Source organism: Centrocercus urophasianus, unplaced genomic scaffold (genome assembly GCF_019232065.1).
Source record: "Centrocercus urophasianus isolate 14NV4802_14NV808 unplaced genomic scaffold, USGS_Curo_1.0 seq_20, whole genome shotgun sequence".
NCBI classification, from domain to species: Eukaryota; Metazoa; Chordata; class Aves; order Galliformes; family Phasianidae; genus Centrocercus; species Centrocercus urophasianus.
Window position 1 is genome coordinate 6,285,815 of NW_024884756.1, and position 24,743 is coordinate 6,310,557.

Here is a 24,743-nt window from a genome sequence, read left to right on the forward strand (position 1 = left end):
TACAGAATTCAAAGAACAGAAAAGACTGATGAGCTAGCTACTTGCTTCCCTAATATCTCCAAGTTTCTCAACTGAAATCACAATTCGCAGCTATAAAACTTCTTTTTTTTTTCCTCTCCCCTCGTGCCACACCAAAGTAACCACATTTCTCCATCCCAGGACAGCATCAGGGAGTAACTGTTGTACTGGTAATTTTACTTTTTTTAACTGCTCAGTGATGTGATAGTGCAGAGAAATAAGTCAGGCACCTTCTTTAGAAAAGCTGAAAGCTACTAACAGCTGTTTCTACCCAGACAGTCTCTCACATTTCACAGAACTTTTTTTTTTTTTTTTTCCTCCATTTGTTTGTTTTTCTTTTATGCAACACCTCAAATCTATACTGACTGCACCAATGAAGGGTTGCTGTTGTTGCACATCATTCCAAGTCCAGTGAAATTTTATGAAGGCATTAATTATTCCAGATAGCATTTAAATGTTTTACAGATTAGGAAACAAAGTAATTCTTGCTTTGTCTAAGAAAGTGCATTAAACACAGACTTTGATCAAGAGCAACACTGACAAGCTTAGCTGCATCTGATCTGTCCTATTGCAAAAGTCATCATCTGCTAGATATGAATTCAGTAAGACACTGAGATATCAGTAAGCATCATTCTCATTCTCCAGACTGAAATATATTCATTCCCAGACTGTTGTTATCATACAGTTTCTAGCTTTGATCTGATCTGTCTCATACCACTTCAGGAAGCTATAGAGAATGGAAAACCTTTGATAAGCATTTTTAAGGAATAGAGAACTTCAAGTCTGAAGTGGCTATCACCCAGAGAGCTGAACTCTGAACCCTGCACTACTGAGTACCAATCATTACATAGAAGATGACCTTAAAACATCTGTTGAAAATCAAACTACAAATCTTAAGGGAAATTTGAACTAATTCAGAACTGAGAGCCAAATCAGCTACTGAAAGTATATAGTACTACTAAATGTAGAATGATTACAGTACAAAGAAGATGAGTTCAGTTCCCAAAACAAGAAACAAAAAAAAAAACCCCACAACAACAAACCTTCAAATGATGTCTTTGGATATTCCTTTAAGCTCACAGAGAAGTACCAAGAGAACACAAAGGGATGATGATAATCAGCATTTTTAATTCTCCTACTGAACCATAGAGTTCAGAGTCTTTAAGTAGCTAACAGAGATCTAATTTTTATTCTCTGCAGGAGAGAATACCAGTGAGAAATGCAGCGTTTAGAATCAGCCTACTCAAAATCTGTTCTCAGGCTACGGTTTGGACATGATTACCCCTGTTAGTACACTTCACATGCTGAGTTTGAAGGAAGCTCTCCCAGGAGGAATTCCCCACAGTAAGTCACTTCAGTGAGACAATCTACATCAATATTCTCTCTGCACCTACGAATCACCAGCAGGCTTCCAACACAGCTAAGTAAATGTATAATTGTTACTAATGTGACCTCCTGTAGCCAGCTTTATCTCTTGCAACCCATTCTAAGAATTCACCTTATAGAATGAATTACATGTAACAACCTTGTATAACAAATATTTGCATACTTCTTAATCATAATTTGACCAGCAGTAACAAGAAAAATTCACACTGTAATTACCAAATGACATTCAGGTGTAGCTACGTCATCATGAAGTGCATGAAACACGAGTGCTGCATTCCATGAGGTAACAGTGTCCTGCAACATACTGACACGAAGAGTAAGAATTTCTCATATCTCTGTGCTTAAAACAATAGAACTGAAAGGGCGTTACCTTCAGAAGCTAAGGATAATTTTTTTAAAATAGCAACACCATTAACAATTTTACTACACAAACTATTCCTTGAGGACATTCACAACGCATGCTGGTCCAGTGGAAATGGACCTGCCTAGCTACTCATAACATTCATGCCTTTTAACTAATCTTTTGCAAAAAGAAAAAGTGAACATCACATACAAATACTGCAGAGAGTGCAAAAAAAGTTACAGATCAAACAACTGCTTCTCATTCTGACTTTTCAACAAATTGCTGGTAGCATAATTGCTCCATAGTATTAACTGTACTTATCTCAAGTTGCAATCTGCAAACACACAGATGTAACTACATACATACTGCATCTTCCCAACCACAATTCATCACACATTTACATACTGTGAGTTATCAAACCTAAGTTCACTTGCCTGCCCTGAAGGGATAAGAGACATACTCCAAAGCTGGCCTCAATGTCTCTCAAACTTCCTGCATGGATGCAGCTGCCATTGAGGTGCAATTTGCAGGCAGCAGTAGGTGTCCATGTACTGTCCCCATCCCACCTCAAATATGTAAAATCCTTACAAATCCCTGCCCTATTAATAACTTTCCTATAAGCAGCTTAGCTGAAGGAGCAGGAGATAAAAAACATACAAAAAAATACGATGGGAATTTTAAGAAGCATAACAAATATATAGCACATGCATGTTTTGAGTTTCCAAGCTATTCCACTAAAGTCATTACGTAATCACGTGCCCAGAGCAAAAAGAAAAACAAACTCAAAAGCAAAGGTTGTGTGAAAAGAGGAGGGATGGATGGGTGGGCAGGTTAAAGACTGAATCACCTCCACAGGGTGCAAAGAAAGAGCAAGCCAGTTAAGTAAAGGTTTCAGAAACACTTCACCAACAGCCAGAAAAGCATCACGAAAATTTTGGGTGAGATCCCAATAAAAAGGTGAAACATTACGGTATGGGGTATGAAATCAAAAGACAGCTGAAAGAACACTGGAAAAAAAGTTGTGCAGATTTCCAGCAACTGTAATCTGTCAAAACAATTGCTAAGGCAGATGAGTACAGCAGGCTGTTTAATTTGTCTTGTTTGTATAGACTTCAAATATTGTATACCAAAATCATAGACAAACAGAAATATGGAGTCATTTTTGCAGCAAACAGCTCCTCCCAGAGTTTAAGTGATCAAATTCAAGTGTTCTTGAAGCAGTGAAAGGGGTGAAGGAAAGGAAGGTAACCATTTGCATCACATATTAGTTTTACTGAAGCCTCATTAGCAGCTTGCCTTTCTGATTGCAAATGGCACCGCTGGGATTTGACAAGCAGTCATAAAATGGCAGCTCCAAAGACACAATTTTATAGAAGTAATACAGCAGCACCATCCCCTATTTCCTAACATAACTTACATCTTGCAATATTGGTTGATGAAAAATATATCCAAAGACAAGTGGCATACACTGCTCAAATAAGATCCAGGCAGCCCCTTGAATAATTTAAAATCCTCTCCAACAAGTTATTTTCACCACAGGGCTTTAACAGTTCTAGTTTTCTAGGCATTCAGTGCTGCCTTAGTTTTGCTCAAGGACTCTTCCATGGAACTTCAGTGACTATTCATCTGGAAATTAAGGGCTCAAGAGATTTTTTGAAAGCTGCAAGGGATATCCTGAGTCCCAGCCAGAAGCCTAACAATACAGCTTCCAACAGCCAAAACTGTGTGAATTATTTTGTAAACATCACTCATTACCATGCTGCATGCTCATGGACCCTGCATGTAATTGTATTTTAACTATATAACGTCTTATCTTTGAAAGATACTAAGATGTATCTCATAGATATCTAGTCTATAAAAAAAAAAAAATCAAACTATGGTTTTAAATTACTGTTTATATCTAAACACATTGAAGTAGTCAGCTTTGAAAGCTATTCAGTGTAATTTTCATGTACTTTTTGGGAACAAAAAAACAACTTCAGATTTGGAAAGTCTGTTCTCTAAATTATTCCCATATCATTTGCATTTCACATCTTACCAGTATAATATTACACTTTCTTTATGATAACTTCTAGGCATAGAGAAAAAGATGAAGAAAAACCTGATTCATATTTAAATCTCATTGAGAACCAATATTTGTCCAACATATACTACCATAAAATGTCACCAGTGCATTTCTCCAAGCAGTATCATTTTTCTCCAACAGGACTGTGTCATAGATGGAGCTGATCACTATGGGATCGGATCAGATTAGTTTCTTGGCACAAGTGGTTATGACATACTTGCTGCTACATCCCAATGTTTGTTAGCATTCTTCATCCTAGCTGCAGCTATCACATCCTATGGGGAAAACTAAGGAATTATTGCAGAAATCTATTATCTGAGCTATACATTTGAGATTATAATTCTTGAAATGGGCTTCGGCAGCATTTGTTGCATTCATTGCAAGGAATGCAACCCTTCAATAACTTTGAAAAATATTTATACATTATTTCTTGTCCCCATAAACTATGCAAGTAACAAAGCAGGGCTGTTTAAGTTATGAAAACTTCAGATTTCTAAAGCTACATGTTAACACTAACATGTTATTTCCCAAGCAACTGTTCTAAATGTCTTAACTATGAAAATCTATTTGTAAACCCTATAATACTTTGTAAGATAATTCAGTTAATTTTGGTAAGTAAATCTGGCAGTTACTTTTGATTAAGGTGTTTCGATTTGAACAAGAGACAGACTTGATGAGACATCCACAAATGCAAGTCTTTGCATATTTGTCATTCTACCAGTGCCTATTGCTCTCCTCACGGCTTGACCAGACAGTGAGAAGTCACTGCTCACTGTCATTTATTCACTGTTAGTTCCCTTAACAGGAACACTTACGAGCTGTGGCTCTCTTGACCCAGGAGAAGCCCGAGCGTGACCCTGACTCTTACAAGTTTTCTCATGACAGCAACTGTGAATGTATTTCTTTTACACTTCTCCATGCTTCACTAGCCCTTAGGCCATCATGAGAGAAAACAGTCTTTGAAGTTTAACTACCATGTTGAAGTTGCATTTATTAAAATGCAGAATGCTACATAAGAAATGATCCTGTTCTGAACAAGGCTAGATGCCCAGATGGTCACTGTGAAGTTTTGTTAGCATTCGTGGAGGACAGAAGCTCCAGAGCTTAATCAAGCCTACTGCATAGATGGCAAACATACATTTAATTTGATGACATATGCCATTTATGAGCAAGTAAACTTCAGAAAAGTAAAAGAGAAAGTTAGGGAGCTGTTGTTGATCAAGGTTTCAAACAAAACACAAACATGCCTTTCTTTTTGTGCTTATTCTAGGAGGAAAAGGAAGTCAACACAATTAATGGCTGATAATTACAAAAATAATGTTACTTTTTATAGCCCAGAATATAGCTTGCATAAACACAGATGATCTTTCCCTCAAGTACTTTTAGTCACTTCTGAAAAAGTCTGGATAATTTATATGCTATTGTTATTAACTGAGTGTATAGCTAAATAAAGATACATGAGTTTCAGAGCAATCAGTAAGTTCCTAGACAACCAAGGAGAATTTTCATTATTATTATTATTATTATTATTATTTAGGCAAAGCAATGCAAAAAGAAGCTAAAAGAAGGATACTGAAGCTCACTGGTATAGAACTGATTCACGATCAGAAATCCTCCATTTGAAGTGTAACTGCTCCAGTTCAATTTTATCTGTGCAACATAATTAAGTCTTCTAAAACAGATGAAAAGATCAAAAGGCGCATTACAAAAAAATAATAGCCCTGCGATATTCTGAAGCTTGAAAACAACATGATTGCTAACAAATCAAAAACATCTGTTTCCACAGAGCATTAATTGGTCTTATGAGTAATTTGTTACGGAGCCAAGCTTTTAAAAACTTAACAAGATCATCAGGATTGGAGAAGAGGTGAGAGTGGAAGATCAGTTGCCTCCAGTATACCTAATGTTCTTCCAAAAGGAAGCAGGTCTCTCCACAAGCATAATTTTGAAATAGAACTCATTAACGTTTGAGAAATAGAGGACAACTGTTAGATGCTAGTAGAGGTCAAAACAGTGCAAAAACCACTAGCAAAGTACCAAGAGCTGATTTTTCCCTTCCTTACTCACAATGAATATACTTTCATAAATCTTTTACCTGACAGAACAATTTTGGGAACATTGTTCCTATATGTAAATATTTCCTGGGAGCTTCTGCAAGAGGACATAAGTTAGAGAAGTAAATTTTTCTCAGGAAAGTACACGTAACTAAACGAGGACAGAATCTAAAATATAACTGTTACATTCTCTAGTTTGCTGGTCAGCTATCTAAGCATATGTAATACATTTTATTCTAGGAAGCTACAGATACGAATGTCAATAAAATTTGAACCATATTAACGAACCATTAATAGGAGTGATTATGGCATAAGATATAGCTTGCACTGAAAATAATGCCTCCTATTTAGTTTTAAGAAAACTGTGATACAAGTAGCACAAGAACAATATTTGATAGAACAAATTCTCAGCTACAAAGCACTTTTTCTACAGTCACCGCCATTAGCCAACTCGCATGGATGAGCTGATTGAGATGCTCTTCACTTCATGGTGTGGTAGCTGTGCATGGTCACACAGAACATGGCTTGCCTTCCACAGCACAGTCAGTACTGCTTAAACACACCACTCACAGCTACACTGTGCTCACATCCACTGTTTGGTCTCTAGAAATGTTCAGCAAGCACCAATGAATGTCAATGTGTGCCATTTTTTCCACAGAGAGGAATTCAGTTTTAGAATTTTGCCTCATACACACTACCACGCCAGAAGCCATTCTCTCAGACTGCCCCTCTGCTGCCATCTGTCTCATGGCAACAAAATATAATGGCATATTGGCACGAAGGTTCAACCTGGGCTAGCATTCCAGCAATGTCCACCTCTGGTGTCACAGGCCAAGAGAATGGAACAGGATGCATTAGTTATGGAGCAGCCCTCATATTTTTGTCCACATAGGTAATGAGTGTCAAATGTGTTTCCCTTTGAATGATTAAGTTTACTGATATTTATCTGTGAGAGATGAGAAACAGTTCCAGCGAGCTCAATCCTACTTCCCTGAGAAAAAAAAAAACAACAAAAGAAAACAAAACAAAAACAAGAAACAGCACCAGCTGCTTGGCAGGGTTCTGCTAGAATGAAAGCATGGTCTTCAAGTGCTCTTGTCAAAGCAATGGAATTAATTACTGATGAACACTGACACAGTAACAACTGCATCAGCTATACCAGAAAAGTAGCTCTCTGCTCATGCTACTCTAATAGACAGATCCTTGCATGAATTGTTTTCCTATAGTAACGTTTGAACAAACTGGTCAATCATGTTTAAAACTATGAAATATTTTAATAACAAAGACTTGTTAGTAAAGAGAATTTGATATACTAATAACACGTATATTCTTTATTAAATCTACCTGAACTAAACAAATTTTCCCCAAATGATATTCACTCTCTCACTTGGGTTAACCTTCAGTAGTGATTCAGTTCAGAGTTCATTCTGCATGTGGACTGATACACTGCCATCAAACTCCACTTCAAATAAACAAACTAATGCTCATCAAAAATAACACCTATTTTACAATCACAGTGAATGATAAATTGCACTAAAAATATTGGAAAGGGAAAAAAGAACATAGGAAGTGCTTACATATTTGTTTTGCTGAGAAGACAAGAGAGGAAGAGTAAGAAATAACTAAGATTGTGCAAAAAAAAAAAAAAAAAAAAAAAAAAAATTACAAGGGAAACAGTCAAAAAAATCCAAGCAAGCAACAAAAACCAACAGCAACAAAAATAATCCAAAATGTCAACCACAAGTTCTGCTGTAACTCTATGAGTGTCAAAGAATCTACATTTCTTTGGATAATGTTCCAGATTTATTTGTCTGGAAATTTAGACAGGAATCTCATGAGAACAAACTTTCTGATGATATTTTAGATACTCCCAAGTTGTAAGCATGCCAGAAATAATGCAAGAGCAGCCTTTTTCCATAACATTTTGGTACTTCGATTCCAAATCTAACAAAAAAAAAATTAGGAACTGCAGAGGCATGTGAAGGAGTCATCAGCAATAAAATCTTCACCCATTCATCAACTATGTACAATACGGTACAAGTTGAATTTTGGAGAAGACGAGAGAGGCCTCTCACTTCATTTGAATCACTTCATCCCTTTCTAATTTTGAAAAAAAAAAAGGTCATTATTTAAAATAAATCAAATTTGACAATAATCACTGTTCTGTTTGTTTTGTTACCAAGTGGTTTTCCAATAAACATCAAAGATTTTTCTTGAACACTATGCTGTAATTTTAACATAAGACATTTCTACAGATTATAGATATGACTGGTAAACAAAACAGAGCGTTGCAAAGGTTACCTGCCTTAACCAAAACAAGGAAAAAGTTAATTCATTGAAAAGTTGTCAGAAGAGATCTGTCTAGCTGTAACAATGATAATGTGCTCGCTATATTTTCAGAAACGCAAACAAAACTCCAATTTTCTGTTAATTATTGCTTAAGCCTACAAAAATAGAGGCAGTTACATCCATGCAATTGACCATATACCTACCATTTCCACAAGCAAATCTTGCTCTTCTTGCAACTTGAAATAGGCTTTCTGATAACCATGCTCTCATGCAATGAGGATTAAAGAAAATCAAATGGTTTACTCGGGAAAGAGAGGCTTCTGGTTTAATCACCCTCCATACTATCCATGTAGGTTTGGAGAGGAAGAATTATGTTACAATTTGTTCTATTACAATAAATACACAGGTTATATACAGAAAACACAGTATGTTCTTTCAGATAGTTACTGAGAAGTTGGAATCCTCCTAATGATTTGGGGATACAGACAGCTTTGGAAAGGCAGCTGTGAGAGACTACCAAAACACACAGCGAATCAAAAACGTACACAATATCAAAAATGTATAGAACTGGGTAGTTCCACAGGGACTATGCCAGATGAAAACAAGGTCTACAAGATCTCAGATGGAACAACAACAAAAAAGAAAGCAAGTAAATTTTAATTTTGCCTTTGCTCTTTTTAGCTAGATGACAAGATGTAGATAGTGGCAACTTCAGAGGAGCAGTGCTGTTTTCTCTTTGAAAGCAGATGCGCCCCAACAGCAGGGCAGGAAAGGCATTTGAATCTCCTCTAACAGACAGTAGTTACTTGATAACTTGCTGACCTTCCTGTTAAGCCCAACGGCTGCAAACACACAGAATCCATATGATCAGTGACATCTTCAAACACTGGAAGTTGTGAACCAACAACCCTTGCCAGGAAACAACTGTTTCACTGTGGCAAACTGAGGTTCATCTCCCTCTATGGGACTGGAAATAATTTATACTCTACCTGAGAGTACTTACAAATGTAGGCCCACATTTATTTTCTTTTTAAATTACCTGAACCAGTAAACCAAGTTGTATATTAGAAGCCTTTTTCATCTTTTTATGTATAAAACTAATCTGCAGAATCAGGAGCAATTTGAAAACAAAATGAAGAACAATTGCCAGAAAATTTCTCATGATTCTTTGAGGGTTCTCTTTTGATAAGAAAGGCCAATATTATCTAAATTTTCAGGCAGTTAAACTTTGTGAAAGCACATTGGTTGCATCTCCATGTAAATCAAGTAACTGTGATGATCTATGGCAGTATGAACCTTGGGCAAATTAGTATGACTGAGTGATCTCTAGATTGCAGGCTTCTGGTGCATCAGCTAGAAGCCTACAAAGGTGAGAGCTATTTCCATCTCTCTTTCTTGGGTAGAGAGAGTAAAGAGATATGCTTTCTCACAGCAAAAGCAACCCAACAGACATCTTTTTTAATCATGGCTCTCGTCCTGTCCTGGAGACATGACATAAACTCAGGAAATCCAGTGTTCTCTCAACTAGTCACTGTCTAAGCAAACATGGTTGATTTCAATAAGGAAATCATCATCATATGTAACCCTTTTCATATACTCTGTGCTCTAAGCAATTAAGTGTTCCTTTCGAAAATGGATTCTGGAAGTGCATGTGTATTTCTTGCAGCCATTTCCATTAAAATACTGCATGCATACAGGCATACAAGATAATCTTCAGAAGGAATGCTTTAACTAGTGTGCGGTCACATAAATGCTATTAATTAGTATTAAATGGCTGCTTTATTTTTTACATTCATCATTCTCTTTCCTTTGCCAAACAATATACTGCTATTCTTTGTTGAACAGATAATACCATTGGGCATGGTAACTACTGGGTATCCTCTCAAACAGTAGTAGTATCGTGGCCCCAGCAGCCAACCGACATTTTTTCCCCAAACATACTTTCTTCACAATGTTTTCTTGCCAGTCACTAGCTTTTTTCCTGCCATCTGTACAATTTCCTTCAACTTGTTGCTGATTTTGCAAGCCATTGGCCTTGTTTTGTGCTCTGTGTGCCATCCATACAGTTTCACTTAGTACTTTGTAAGTGTCCTACTCCATCTTTAAGGATTTGCAGGATTAAGACTCAAAAGCCAAACTGAGTCAGAGCTGAAGCAAAGCAGTTGGTCTCTAACACTTCCAGTGAGCCATTCAAGCTGCACTAACTTTTCAATTAGAAAAAGACTTTGATGAGTAGCATCAACTCAAACCTCATCCACTGACACCTCATATCAGCTAATGTGCCTCTTATTCTGAAAGAACCAGAATCTTACAGATGAATACTCAAGCAGTGGCTGATTCCTCCACCCCCTTGTCCTCCCATGCAGAAGTTCGTGCAAAAGAAGGCAGCACTGATATATTTAGCTGCCAGACAGACTTCCCCTCACAGTTCTGCTAACCTCAAAACTGTCCTACAGTACCCTTAGTTTTCCATTTCACAGACTCTGTCACACAGCTTCTGCCCAGTATTCCAAATTAGGCTGTATTTATTCCAAGAATCATTTTCACATCTAAGAAAATTACGCATCTTGATTAAAGACTGAGATATTCTCACACAATCCTGAAAACACACAGTCTTCACCAGCATCCAAAATCCATCTGGGTTGGTTTCTAATCTATTCTACTAATTCCGGTATACCAATTCCAAATTTGTATCCTCCCAGATGTGACAGAATCCTCTTGCTTCACCTCCTTATTTCACATTTTCCTTATTTGCTTCTGTGATCATTTGTGGGTGTCCCTCATCTAGAGTAGCATCAAATTAATCACACATGACATAACTGTCCACAGATGCTTCAGAGACCCACAGGCACTATTTCTTACCCCCACTTTTTTAGAGCAGACTGGCCTCCTGTATTATGAATGTTGAAAATTACCCAAAATGTACTCTCAAAACACAAAACAACCCTGTAAATCAAATGTTTTCTTTCAAAACTTTAAAATCAAGGTATTTGTTGTAAAAGATTTATCTAGACCTTTAAATTCAGCAGCTCAGCATAAGCTTCTGGAAGCTTATTTTGCAAAGTACACTAAAACTAATTTGCCATTTCACACTGAAGTGTTTCCTGGCTCTTTTTCCTTATTACTTTATCCACCCTTCTTGTCACTACCAATGATGATAAATACAGAATGCTAAAAAATATATAGAAAGTTGTTAGGAATAAATTTCTACAAATAGATAAAATGTCTATCAGATTATATAGAACTTTGAAAGAAAACAGGCAGCTCATAACCTTACCGCACTAATGATAGGGTGCTGACAAATTAAGCAAGCTGGTAAATATGTAGCTTGCTCATAACAGGATTGCACAAGAAAATATACTGTAATGACCCTGCCTTGAACATCCTGTTATAGCCCATTGTTCCTCTCTATTACTCCAATTCAGCAATTTTTTTTTTTTTTTAATTGCGGATGAAAGGAAAGGAAAGGAAAGCAAAGGAACCAAAGTAACACTGAATTGCATGTGCACAAATCATGGCTCATAACTAAGCAAAAAAAAAAAAAAAAAAATCCTGAAAAACTGAGAGAAGTTTTGAGCCACCTGATAGCTCGAAATGGTGCCTTAAAAGACAACAAAACTAGCATGGTAATGGAAAAAGGAAAATTCCTTTCCTTGCGCAGATGAGGAGAAGATACAATAGTAAGAATCCTCCACACACACCTTCACTCTATATGAGAAAATACAAGCTAGTTTATAATAGCACTTACTGGCATCTTAGCTGAATCAAGTACTAAATCCCAGCAACTGCTTTTGTTGCCAAATTTAAATAATGAATAGACAGTTAATTTAGCAACCCTAATGTGAATTCCTATCATACACACAAATGCACACACAGATATCTCACTACCTGAAAGAATCTTTCTCTTTACCTTAGTGGTCATGTAAGTAAAGAAATGGCTTTACATTTCCAAAGAAGTGGCCCCCAGGTGACCACTGGACACCTGGCTCAGCTTTGTCACCGCAGTCAGAAAATCATCCTCTAGGCACTATCACTCCAATTACTTACTTGCAACACAGTTTGTTTTACAATGGGAACTGCATTATAATTAGCTTGGTTATTTTCTGAGTGTGTGCTAGAGCAAATTTAATTCCTTCCATCATGTGATCTTTCTTGCTACCAGACTTTATCATTTTACTGTTAGCTCAAGAAGGCAGAACATCTTCTACCTCAGAGCTGGAATACTTATATACTGTTTAAATGCTTACTAGAAAGGCTTAGAAGTCTAACTAACAGGCAAAGAAATTCTAAAAGGAAAACAAACTTCTGTGGGACTTCTTAAGCAACTCCTGCACGGTAAAATGCTATTTTTGAACACTTTGGTTTGGCATGCAGGCACTCTCTGAGAAAGCTGAGTTATCACAGGTAACTGCCTATCAAGCCACATGTGTCTATCATATAGTTTTGGTTTCATTAGATAACATGCATTTTAGCACACCTTTTCTCCCCTTGTCTAATCTTATTTAGAAATTTTATTGCAATTGAGCCCTAAAATACACTTTGAATCAGAGTTATTTTAGTTTTGCACTGCCTGTATACACTTCATCTTACAAACAGTGGTGTATGCTGATATGCTCTGGTGCTCTAGTGGCCCCACAGAGATGGTGCAAGCATTTTGCCATCCTTTCAACATACCATGAAACACTGTCATGTCCTTCATGGGTTGTAATGTGACTCTAAGGGAAGCTTAGCATGCCTGCAGACTATGTTATCTCTGTGGCTCTAAATAAAAGTGCCCAGTTAAACTACATAGGGTGAATTCTACCCCTGAATTGTATGCATAGTTTTTAGAAGAGAGATGTTAGCTACAGAAGAAATGGGATTTTTAAAATATATTCTGAAATACTGGGAAAGGGAGGGGGAAAAAAAAAAAAAAAGACCCATGCCTAGCAGGCCTATCTACCACCATGCAATGGTTCATTCTGAAAGGCAAAAACAAACAAACGAACAGAAAACCCCTAAAAAGTTCCTAGGAACTGATAAGAGCTGTGAAAATACTAAGATAGTGCATCCAGCATGCAAAAGGACAACACAAGGTTCTCCCAAGGCAGTGCTGGGACTTCTGCAATCGATCTGTGAAAGACTGTCAAGATTTCAAGTCTGTTCAAATCACCTTCTGTAGTCACAAATTAAGCATCTCTAGTATGAATAAATGAACACGCAATAACTGTACTCCAGCCAGAATTGTTGGATCTTCCAATTACAAACACTACACCTATTAGTGATAGCAAATAATTTTTCTATTTCTACATTGCTTGCTAGTGTGCAATTTAAGTCCATGTTAATTTTTTTTAATTTCACTTTTTATTTTTTGTTTATTTACAAAATGTGAAAATGATAGAATGGATTTAACCTTTCAGATTTCCTTCACTCTGAGCTGATGGAGAAGTGAAGCTGCTGTTCTGCAGCTCTGTGGGGCAATCAGCTGAGTTCAGCCTAAAGGGAATCCTTATTCTCATGTGCTAATTGTTTTCCAAAGTCACTCTTCTCTAGGACTATAATTTTCCTTGTTTGGTTTTAGCAGAAAGACTTTTGTTTCCTGATGCACGTACACAATTAACTGATCAGATTTTTTTTTTTAATGTTTCTATCTTTACCTACCCAGAACTGAAAAAAACAAGACAACCCACATTAAACCTCCACACCCCCCCCGCCCCCCCCCCCAAAAAAAAAAAAAAAAAAAAAAAACCAAAAAGGAAACAAAGAAGGAAAAATAAAAATAAAATAATAATAATAAAAAAAGGAATAGCTTTAAAACCCCAAACTGCACTGGCATGCACAAAACCACAAGAAGGGTTACAGTTTAGCTCTGTGTTTAAGTAGCCACTTAGAGCACTTGGTTAACACTATCTGATGGCTGCTAGCTTCATACCAAGAACACAATCCTGGTGGCCTTCAATATGTTATGACACAATATACAAGGCATTTAATTAAAAAAAAAAAAAAACAACAAAGAATGCAGAACAGTAGCCATGCAGAGAGTACCTGAACAGCAACCAGGAAGGAGCCTTAATTTTGGCTTTCCTGAACGTTTTCCAACTAACTTTTTCCTGACCGAATAATAAATCAACTCTATAAGAAGTTACCGATCTTGATATTCAGCTGTGGTAAACATGTTGGTTGGTCTTAAGAGCCTTTCATGGAAAAGGACTCCTAGTTTAAATATACACAGTCACTAATGGAAAGGGTTCTCACCCTCACCTTCCCCTTCCAAGAAAATGGATGTGTTAGGACAGATATTTCTCTTTGAAAGGAAGGATAAGGCAGAGGTTAATTTCATCCACATGAGCTAGTGTAGGATAAGCTTTAGGAAATACTGTCAAGACATCTTAATGCCTGGCAAAGTGACTCATTCAGAGCCACCACAGGAAAGGAAGTGGAATAGAATAAAAAACGGAACAGGATGGAGGCTTACACAGGAGAAAGAAGTGAGAGAAAGGAAACTGAATTGTTTAAAGAGGCTTGAGGTTACAAGTCATGTAACTACATGATTTTTTTTTAAATGTGCACAAAATACATACCTATACACATGTAAAACACGTGTTCTATGTGTATAATGTACATATACACGCACTTAGGTATGCACACGTGTATAAAAAACAACTTTCTGACTGAAGAGAGATGTGCTTCACTTTGCAAAGCTGCCTGCTGAAGTTTTGTTTCAGCACAAGAAGGCTTTCCCATAGTACAGGAAATAAGCAAGAATTTCCTCTAGAAATCCACACATTCTTCAACATGCTACTCCATACAATATGGAACCTTAGACTACAGAATCATCCACTTATGCAAAAATCCACTGAAACACAACACACTAAAAAGATACACTCTGTGCAACAGATGTAAAACAAAAACAACAAAAAAGCCCTTCTTTTCCCATTACAAAACATACAGCATTGAATTTCTCCTACCAGCAACTTGCTTCAACGTGAAAAAGTCTCTCTTCTCCAAGTATTTTGAATGTTGGGATAATTATCTGTGATGTCAATTTTTGGATTTAAATAGAAACCAATACATGGACTGTTTCAATAACAAACAGCACTTGTGCAAACAGAATTTCCACTGACAAGTAATTTTGATTCCCAGGGAAGAACACAAAAGCATTTTTAGTAAAGGCAATGCTTAACTGATTCCCAGCTCTCCGTGGACCAGATTTGACAACTACGAATAAACCTTTTCATTGAATAGTCCAATACAAATGTGTGGGTTTTCCTGTTCAACTGGACATTCAGAAAGATCAGACTCATTAAATCACATAATTTTAAAAAAGAAAAGACGTTTAAAAATGAAAAAGGCATGGTCAAAAAGTTATCCTGGAAAAAATACATTGAAATAGATCTTTTAAATTCAACATCTCATCTCCCAAACAAAGTTATATCTCTTTGTGGAAGATTCCTTATTTAATCCCCAGAGTGACACCTGCTGGATTTCACTACGAGGAAAAAAGGGCAGATATCCCATATAAGAACATTTCAGGATAATCTGGACAAGACCATGTCCTTTAAGGAAAGATAATTAAAGAATGCAGTCACGTTTTTTTTCCTCCGTTTACAGCATTAAATTAATACATAAATACATGCAGGAAAGTAATGTGATGTCTCAAGTTCTTATTTATGCCTGATACATACATTTTCTATAATTTCTAGCAAGGAAGGACTATGGAGTACAACAACACTGGGAAACAGACTATATTCATTTCTGTTAGTATTGACAAGAAAAGAAAAAAAAGCCTAAAATGCATGAGTTCGGAGAGAACAACTGTGCACAGTCTATCTTCTGCTTACCTTAATAAATGTTTACCAGCACTGCCACTACTTAAATGGCTGTACAATTTCCAGGCTCAGGATTACAAAACAATATACTTTTAGAAGGAAAATCCAGTTTTTGGAACTAAAAGGATACCTTTTACCATCAGCCTAAATGCAGCTGATGGAATACTGTACATGGAGAAGCTGCTTTGAAATAAAAATAAAATCAAATTCACTGAAGTTTAGTTCCTTGTCCTTGGTATAATAAGGGAAGTGAGACTGGTATGGGCTTTATTAAACAAAGCACTAATTTTGTTTGGGATATTTTCTTAAGTAAGGGCTCCAGGCACAAATCCAGAAATACAACGTTGTTTTTGCTTTCCTAAAATTTGGTTAGTGTCTTAATTGTCAGCCACAGCTCAACAGTGGCCAAAACTGCCAGAAACTCTTGGGTGATATCTGTGTTATATTTAAAGGTAACAGCTTCAGGGAGACATAAAAATTTACCCTAGTTAGGAATCTGTTTTCTTTTTCCTGAAGTAAGTGCTTCTCTCATGGAAAGTTTTGTTTTGTTTTAATGCATTACATTCAGTTAAATGGATTTCAAATGCATCTTTCCAAGGAAAAGCAACTCTAAATAAATCATTCCTGTTCTTTTGGACAGCACATACTGCAGCGGTGATTGAAAGTGTTTGCACTGAACTAAGGCAGAAAAAGAATGACTGCTGGGAAAATGTAAACATTATAAACAAGCTTGGGAGACAAAGGCAGACATGCAGGAGAGATGGTTGTAAAAATAAAAATAACTGAAAATTCTAAAATGTAGCCTTTCAGTTTTTTGTCTTGATTCTAAAACAGAACTAAAAAAATGCTGCTAAAAGAAATTTATTTTCCTAACAGTATTTTATTAAGATATTGTATTATACTGTACTGGCTGTGGACTTTTCCACGAAAATAATAGGTACTTATCATGGAGATAAGTAATAGGGTCATTTCTGCTGCCCTTTGTGCAGTGTATTATATTGGCTATAAGAATAAAAAATAGAAGACATTCAATACAGTAGTACTGCTAACGTGAGACATAACAGGATAAAAAGGAGGGGGGCTTTGACCACGCATGGAAAGCTTCCTCCTTCTTCTTTTAAATATTAATACAACATTCAGATGCAGCCAATTTAAAGCAATACTAACTATTCACAGTTTTCTAAACAAAGGACAAGGTTTGAGGCTCATTTACTTGGTACATCTCCTTCAAATCATGTACATTCCCTCTTTAGTTGATACACTACGAATCAGCATGAGATACTCCGCGCACATGTATAAATCAATGATACAAGGATATAGTTTAACTCCAGCACTCTAACAACTTGCTACAACAGTTACATGAACTGTTTTGTGAAACAAGCAACCGTTTTCAGAGAGTGCAAAGCTAAATGCAGGCAGCCCCTGCACACAGCAACACCCGCCTATGCAACAGAGGTGACCACAACGCTGCGGTGCTGCCAGCAGTGCGTATGTGCTCTGTAGGAACGACTGCTGATCAGAAGCACAGAAGGAATTTTGCTAGCAGATCACGAGCACTGTAAATACGTTGGGAACACATGAGAGCTACTTCTTAAAGAGAAATTCTACTTTAAAATAAATAAATAAATAAAAATCTGTGTATTTGGCTTCTCATTGGAGAGATTCCTTCAATTTTCTTCATAATAGCTGATGTTGTGTCCAGCACTTACTATAGAAGTGATTAAATAGATACTTTTAAACTATCATTGTGTACACTTTGTTATTAAAAACACATTGATAACAACAGTTCCCTCCAAATGACTGAGTCGGTTTGAATACTTCATCAGTATGATTTCATAGCCTTGTGGGCCCGGTCCTACCCATGTCTTCCACATGCTACAAGTGCTTTTGGAAGCAGCTAATTTACTGAAATTCACAGAAAATTGGAACTAAGTTAGCAATTATAGCACCAGCAAAGGAAATGTCTGTACTTTTCTTCTCTCGGTTCTGTTCTTAATTGTATCCTTCTCTAAACCTGGATTGCAGAACTCAGCCCACAGAACAGTGCTGCTGTCCCTGAGTGGGCTCCGTTTTTTAGCCAGGTAAGCCACTATTCACAAAGAACAAGACATATGGATCTGTTTAACACAGAACATAAAATAAAAATTATTAAAAGAACAACTGCCAGTAGATCACAGTATGCCAGTTACAGGATGGGTAATGACTGTAACCACAATAAATAACTCCTTCAACATAAAAATACCCACACTGAGGAATATCCTGCCCTTTGACAGTCAGTGGAAAAATTCCCACTGGCTCTCAGCAAATTAGAACTACAACAGTTGCATTGTATTGGGACAAGAATATTCAAAGGGTAACATTACATTTCTTTATGTAGAGCAAGAACCCAGATGATCAGGAATTCAGAGTATGGCAACATATGAACAGGACAGACATACTGCCCTTCTCCACCTTGCCACCACACCGTTCAGGCAGTCAGTTTTGTACAAAACAACATGGACATTTTTCTGAAATGCCATCCTGCTTGATTCAGTACCATCAAGCACCTTTTGAGCTGATGGTTTTTAAGGCTGGATAAAGACTCTGGAATTGCTCCTATATGCAGTCAAGTCAATGACAGTTCAAGCAGATTGCAATAGCAAATACTGTGAAAATATACACCTTTGTTTATAATTGAGCATTTCAGTGTGCAGCATGTGTATTTTGTAAGAAAACACAGATTCAAATATTGTCTCATTCATGTTTTTCCAGAGCCAGCATGCCTCCTCTCAACACATCAAAAGGACCTCGAACGCAACATTCAGGCTTTTAGCACATCATGAAGCTGAACAGTTTTAAAAGGTTATATGCATTATTGTTGCAAATGAATGACACGATCCTCAGGATGCACAATATTACTGCAAAGACTCAGCACTGACACATTTGTAAGAGCAAGATCCAGCCCCAAAGTATTTGGCAGAAGTTTATTAAGGTAGAGAGCAATAAAACCACAGCTAGTTTGTTGGGGTTTTTTTACTGTTTCAACGTAAAGCACATATGGATGACTAAATGAACCAATGCAGATCAAATCCAACTGTGATACCAAAGCTATGTTGGTTCTTAACTGTCCTTCAGTAATAAAATATCTTCTCCTGAATATTCTACAGATCCATTACTCTCCCCCAACAGGCAGATGATCAGATGTAGTGAAGGCAATCATCATAACCACACAACTGTATTTTTCCAAACAGAATAAATACGGCATCTGCTTTCAGAAGATGAAGAAGTGGCAACACTCTCAACTGTACAGTGGAAGGCACAGAATCACGCATTTCTACTGACCAATAGCTCCTCAAGGCAATTCAATAGTAGACAACTACCCTTCAGCAAATCAGTTCAGTGAGTGTAGGAAAAACCCCAGCACATGTATAAGCACTAAGCTCAAGCTAACTTTTTCTCAAGCAAATAGATGCTTCATCTTTTCTGTCATATAATAACAATGCAAAATCTAACTGAAATAATTCGGATACAATCTCTTTTTGAAATAATAACGCCAGTAAGGCTAAAAGAGCATTCAGTAAGAGAATTTGCACCACTTTATCACCTAATTTGTCTCCTCTTGAAAGAGCTTACGTTGTATTGGATTAGTCTCATGGACCGTTTTCAAATCAGGATGCCTCTAATTCTCTCCAGATGCAAAGTCAGAAATATGGTTAACTGATATTAGGGTTTTAGAAGGAAATCTTTAGGTGATTATTAGGATTTTTTTTTCAATCTTTCTACTTATTTATCATTGGCTACTTCCTCAAATATATATATTAAAACAACACCAGCTATAAAATCAGCCCAGGGTTTCGGTAACTAAAAATAAACGAAGCTTTTTCCTAAGACCCCTTTCTCTCTGCTGATCGCATAGCACATGCTGAGGTTCACATAAATGCATGCAAACACACCTAACTCTTCCCTCGAACATACGTAAGACCAAACGGCGTTCAGACGGCACAAACACATCGTTTTTAGGTGAAACAACGAAACTGTTTAGATGTGTACTCACCACGCGGAGTTGATCCGAGCCCAGTCGATTGGATCTCCGTTCCCAGCGAGAGAGCGGAGAGCTGCTCCTTCGCTTCCCCGGCCGGCCGGCTCGGAGCCGCGCAGGCGCCCGCAGGGCACGGTGCAGTCCGAGAGCCCGGCAGAGGAGCGCGGCTCTGGGCAGCACCGGGAGAGGTTCGGCCGCTAAGTGAGGAGCGGCGGCAGCAGCGAGCCATCAGAGCTTCCTGTTACATCACCGAGACCCCGCCCGCAGCCCGCGTTAAATTACTCTTCGCGCTCATGTGGCGTGTCCCCGGGAAGCGAGGCTCTTCTAGGGTTTCGAGGAGCTGCCCCGTTCTGCCTGCCAGCGTTGCTCCTGCACCATTCCCGAGGTCTGCTGCGGCTCGTCCGCCAGCCAAAGCCTCGTGCTCCTGAACGAGTTAGAAAAGACTCGTTCATCTTACAGAAAAGAGCACACTAGAGGACTTGTCTCACCAATCTTCTCCTCATACTAGACCTAGAGAAATGAGTTATTAAATGAACGCTTCTTCAGAGCCAAAGAATTGACAAGCTGCAGTCCTCCCAAATCTCAGTGACCCAACTCACCTCTGCTGACACTGCAGGACTGTATCGTGCCTCAGAGTCAGTACAGGAAAATTGTATAGAGAAATACTTGTGTTCATCAAATAAAAAGCTGTGCTATCGTGCGGAGTCACATTTAAATTATGCACTTGCTTAAACTGGGGAAGTACCACTTCAATATAGTAATTTTGCTTCGGTATAACGTTAAGTAAATGAGTGTTTGAAATACCCAGGATATGAAAAAAGCAGCTCATTACTATTGCAGTACTGAACTCCAGCTATATTTAAATACCACTGATTTCAAAGCATCAAGTACAAGACGCCCAGTTATAGAAAACTGCTACAGCTCAAGACAAAGTAGAACAGCTGACAATCCTTAGACTAACTGCAAAGAAGCTTAGATCAGGACCTAAAAGTGTTTCCTTGAGGGCTTTTATTGCTTCCTCTTTGAACAACTGATACAAGTGCTACATACGCAATCTGTGTTCTCCAAATCAATAGAAGCCATGTACACACAGCAGTGCTACACTGAACAAGTGGGGAGATCATGCAGCATTGATCTCAAATACTAGAAACACCTACAGCACCAGTAACCTGCATGGGACACATTCCAGAAAGCCATGGTTTTCTAAGTGGTCATCAAAATCACAATGATTTAATTTGCTCATGAAACAAGTTGAAGTATTTCTACTTGCTTCTTAGTACCCTCTGTTAATCTGCTATTTTACCAACAGAAGCAGTTGTGGAACATACAAAACGGAGAAGGGAACACATCTGGCCACTGAAAACCCTTTTTCCAAAAATGAAAACAGCCAGAAACCCAATCCAAAGCAAAAACAAAAACCAAGCCAGGATCACAAAAGTTTGAAAGAGAGCAAAGGGAAAAAGAGAACAGTTTAAACTCGGTCACTGGACAGTATAAACTCTGAAATTGCACTCTGGGGCTACTAAAACAGCAGGGTATGAATTTAATGCTCATTTGGCACATGCAAATGTTGGTGCTTCTAACATCTTCCATCAATGGGAGAATGAGATTTATAATCAGTAAGGAATGAAGAAGTGGCATTCTAAACTTCTAAACAATGTAAACAGAAATAAGACAGGGATTAGATCTGACTGTGAGTAGTGATGGAAATTAAATTGTCTGAAATAAGCAAGGTCACCTCAGGTGGTGGAATTTCACTAGAAGTGAGCCTGGCTGCATTATTTTAGAGCAATTAGGTCTGGGTAAGAGGCTGCAATATGGTACATTACACACTGTAACCTAGAAAATAATCCATATATTCCAGCTAAGTACGTATGTTTGAGACAGGTCCAACATCTCAATTAAATGCAGGCATTTATTGCATAGACCACCTTTGATATGGCATATCAAATTCAGCAGAGTTGTGTGGGCTTTTGTTGTTGTTTCTTAAGTTCTAATTTCTTATACTCTTCTTATTTAGCTGTCACTGAAACTTTTTTACTCCTACTCTACAGGTATTTGAGACGTCTCAGCTGGTGTAATTTGCACTTCAAAGACGCGGCAGGCCCCCACACTACTTCAGCTACCCCTTTTCTCTGGCTGAAAGGCATGTGAATTACACCGTATAGCACTCCCTGCTATCAGAAATATCAGTGGGTGGGAACACTTCAAAAGAGGGCTAAGGAACAGCAGGCTGCGCTTCAACCAAAACTTAAAACTCTGGGATGAAACATTACTTCCACCTCTTATCACGAGTTTCGATCTGATGGGAGAAGCTGAAGGATAAATAGTTTTCCTAATGAGGGCCTATGAAACTTGCGCTGTGGTTGTTACAAACGCCTCTCCCAGGCTCTAAAGGAGCAGAGCAGAGCACAACAGTGCCCAGACCAGGACCCCGCCGATGCAGGGGCCGCTGAGCCGCACCTGCCAGCCCGCTCCGGCTGCGGCGGCCCCGGGGCGGTGCGGCGCTGCCACCTAGCGCCCGGCTGAGGCCCTGCTCCTCTCTCCCTACATCGGGCCCGAAGGACCTCGCCGGCTCGGGAAACCGGCAATAAAGATGTTCTCCATGGGGACGGGACGTTGTCTGCCCATCTCCAGCACGGTCCCATAAATGGCGAAAGAGCTCTGTGAGAAAAAGCCTCAGTAATCGAATGGGAATCGCCACGCGTTCAAAAGGAAGTTTCCCCCATTTGATAATACGTTGCCTGTGAACCAGTTCATATTCAAATACTGAAAACCTACAAATGTATATCCAAGTATGATTCTTTTCCAGAAGATACCATCAAATGTCACCTTTATGTCTACATTAAAAAGATTCCAGGAGCATGAAAACATCATTAAACTCTAAATAAGTGTATCAGTTTTGAAGAGGAAATGGATAGGAGATGCAGATAGAAAACTTCTATTGTATGGGGAAAAAAAAAGATACAAGGGATAGAAAGTAAAAGTAAAAAGGAGAAAAAAGAAGGGCATGCCTATTACTTCTTACTATTACTTCTTATAGTAAGAATAGGGGCTAAAAGATGTGAAATTATTTCTCAAAGACATTTTGTTTCATCACCTACATGAACTGAGGACACATACCAAGTTACACACGGAAAACCATCCAGCCTCCAACTTCACTTCAGCTTCAGCTTGTTGTCTCCCAACACAGAATGTAGGAGAAGTTTTCCAGCAATGTATATGCTTGTGACGAAGCAATGAGAGCAGAAACTGGAATGAAATTTCTAGATTAATAGACTCCAGTTAATTAAAAATGTACATAGTCGCTTGTGACTTGTTAGCCTTACATTCTATTCTTACCACAGCTAATTAATGTTGAGACACCATAACTCAATAGTCTTTTTCTGTCCCAGCAATGACAGAAGGGATCACTCAAATGATCGTTTGTTCAGTTACTGTTACCACAGAATAAAAGCATGTGTGGTTTCTGTACTGTATTATAAGTGATGAGTAAGGGGGCACAGGGGAGTACCTGTTAGTCCTGCCTTAACTACTGCAGTTCTGGAAGAAGAGAAGACAGCACAAAGCAGCTGAGCACACTTGGCGTGGAGAATCTATTAGTTTGCAGAACTCAGCAAGCAGGAGACTTAGAATAGGAAGCAGCCACAGAGCCAGGTTTCTACTTGGACAGAAATGATGATTTTTGCAAGACTTCCGTGTTAGATTTGGTAGTTGTGGAATCCAGGCAGCCAGGGGCAAGTTGCTGACCAAAACAGAGCCTGAGGAAAGAGATACTACCATGAAATGACACATGATCATAACACAATATGTTTACAAATGCATCTGTTCTTTTTAACATATTTATCATAGAATAACAGAATGGTTTGGAGTGGAAGAGACCTTAAGGATCATCCAGTTCCAACCCCTTGGCATGAGCAGGCACATTTTCTACTAGATCAAGCTGGCCTTGAGCACTTTCTGGGATTCAGCATATCTTTTATTTCATTGAGAATTGACTTATGGAAGATCAAATCACACTTGATAAATCCTAGATCAAGAGTCATTACAAGATTTGGGCACCAGAAATGAGAATTTCTGTATAAAAATCCGTGGCTTTTACTTAGCCCCTTAAATTCAGAATGCAAAACTATTTTCATTTTCAGCAGTCAAGCTTATCCTCTTTGGGGAGTTAGTTCAAAATTCGTAGGGTACATGAAAACACATTTTCTGAAATCACATGCATTTCATAGAGCTCAAGCAAAAGCAGGTTACTCCAGCAGAACATTTATATTCTATCACTGTCTTCCTTGCTCCTTACTGTAGTGTCTGAGACTATCACATCTATTTCAGGAATTTATTTTCATCTCTCAAAAACGGTGGGTTAAGTATCCTCAGTAATCTTCAGCCCCAAGAGAAAATGTGACACATAACAGAAGATTTTCAGTATCAGGGAAGGCTGCAAGGCCCTTCCAGAACCTTCTGAGGAAACCAACTATTTTTGCTTTCCTTTAAAAAAAGTCTTGCTAGATTTACCCAAGATCAGAGGGGTGTATTGGAAAAAGGCAGGAACTGAACTACTGTCTCATGTCAGTCTTAAAATAAACAAGCAAAGCGTACAATAACAAGGAAAACAAAAAAACAACCAATCAACAAAAACAGAAACAAAAGAACCCCCAAACCAACAAAGCCTCCTGGAAAGCATACGTACCATTACATCTGAAGCAAATATATGGATTTCCTCATCCATGAACAGAAATTGTTCTGGTTTTTGTTCATTTTC

At 38.0% G+C, this 24,743-nt stretch overlaps 1 protein-coding gene across 1 annotated transcript in view; it reads right to left on the reverse strand.

Moving 5' to 3' along the window:
* The window catches only part of CALCRL (calcitonin receptor like receptor), a 62,683-nt gene extending 42,561 nt beyond the window's left edge, over nucleotides 1-20,122 (reverse strand). The window contains exon 1 of the mRNA XM_042822538.1: nucleotides 19,997-20,122. The gene's annotated coding sequence lies outside the window, so the exon portion shown is untranslated. The remainder of the gene's footprint in view (nucleotides 1-19,996) is intronic.
* Between the last annotated feature and the right edge of the window lie 4,621 nt (nucleotides 20,123-24,743).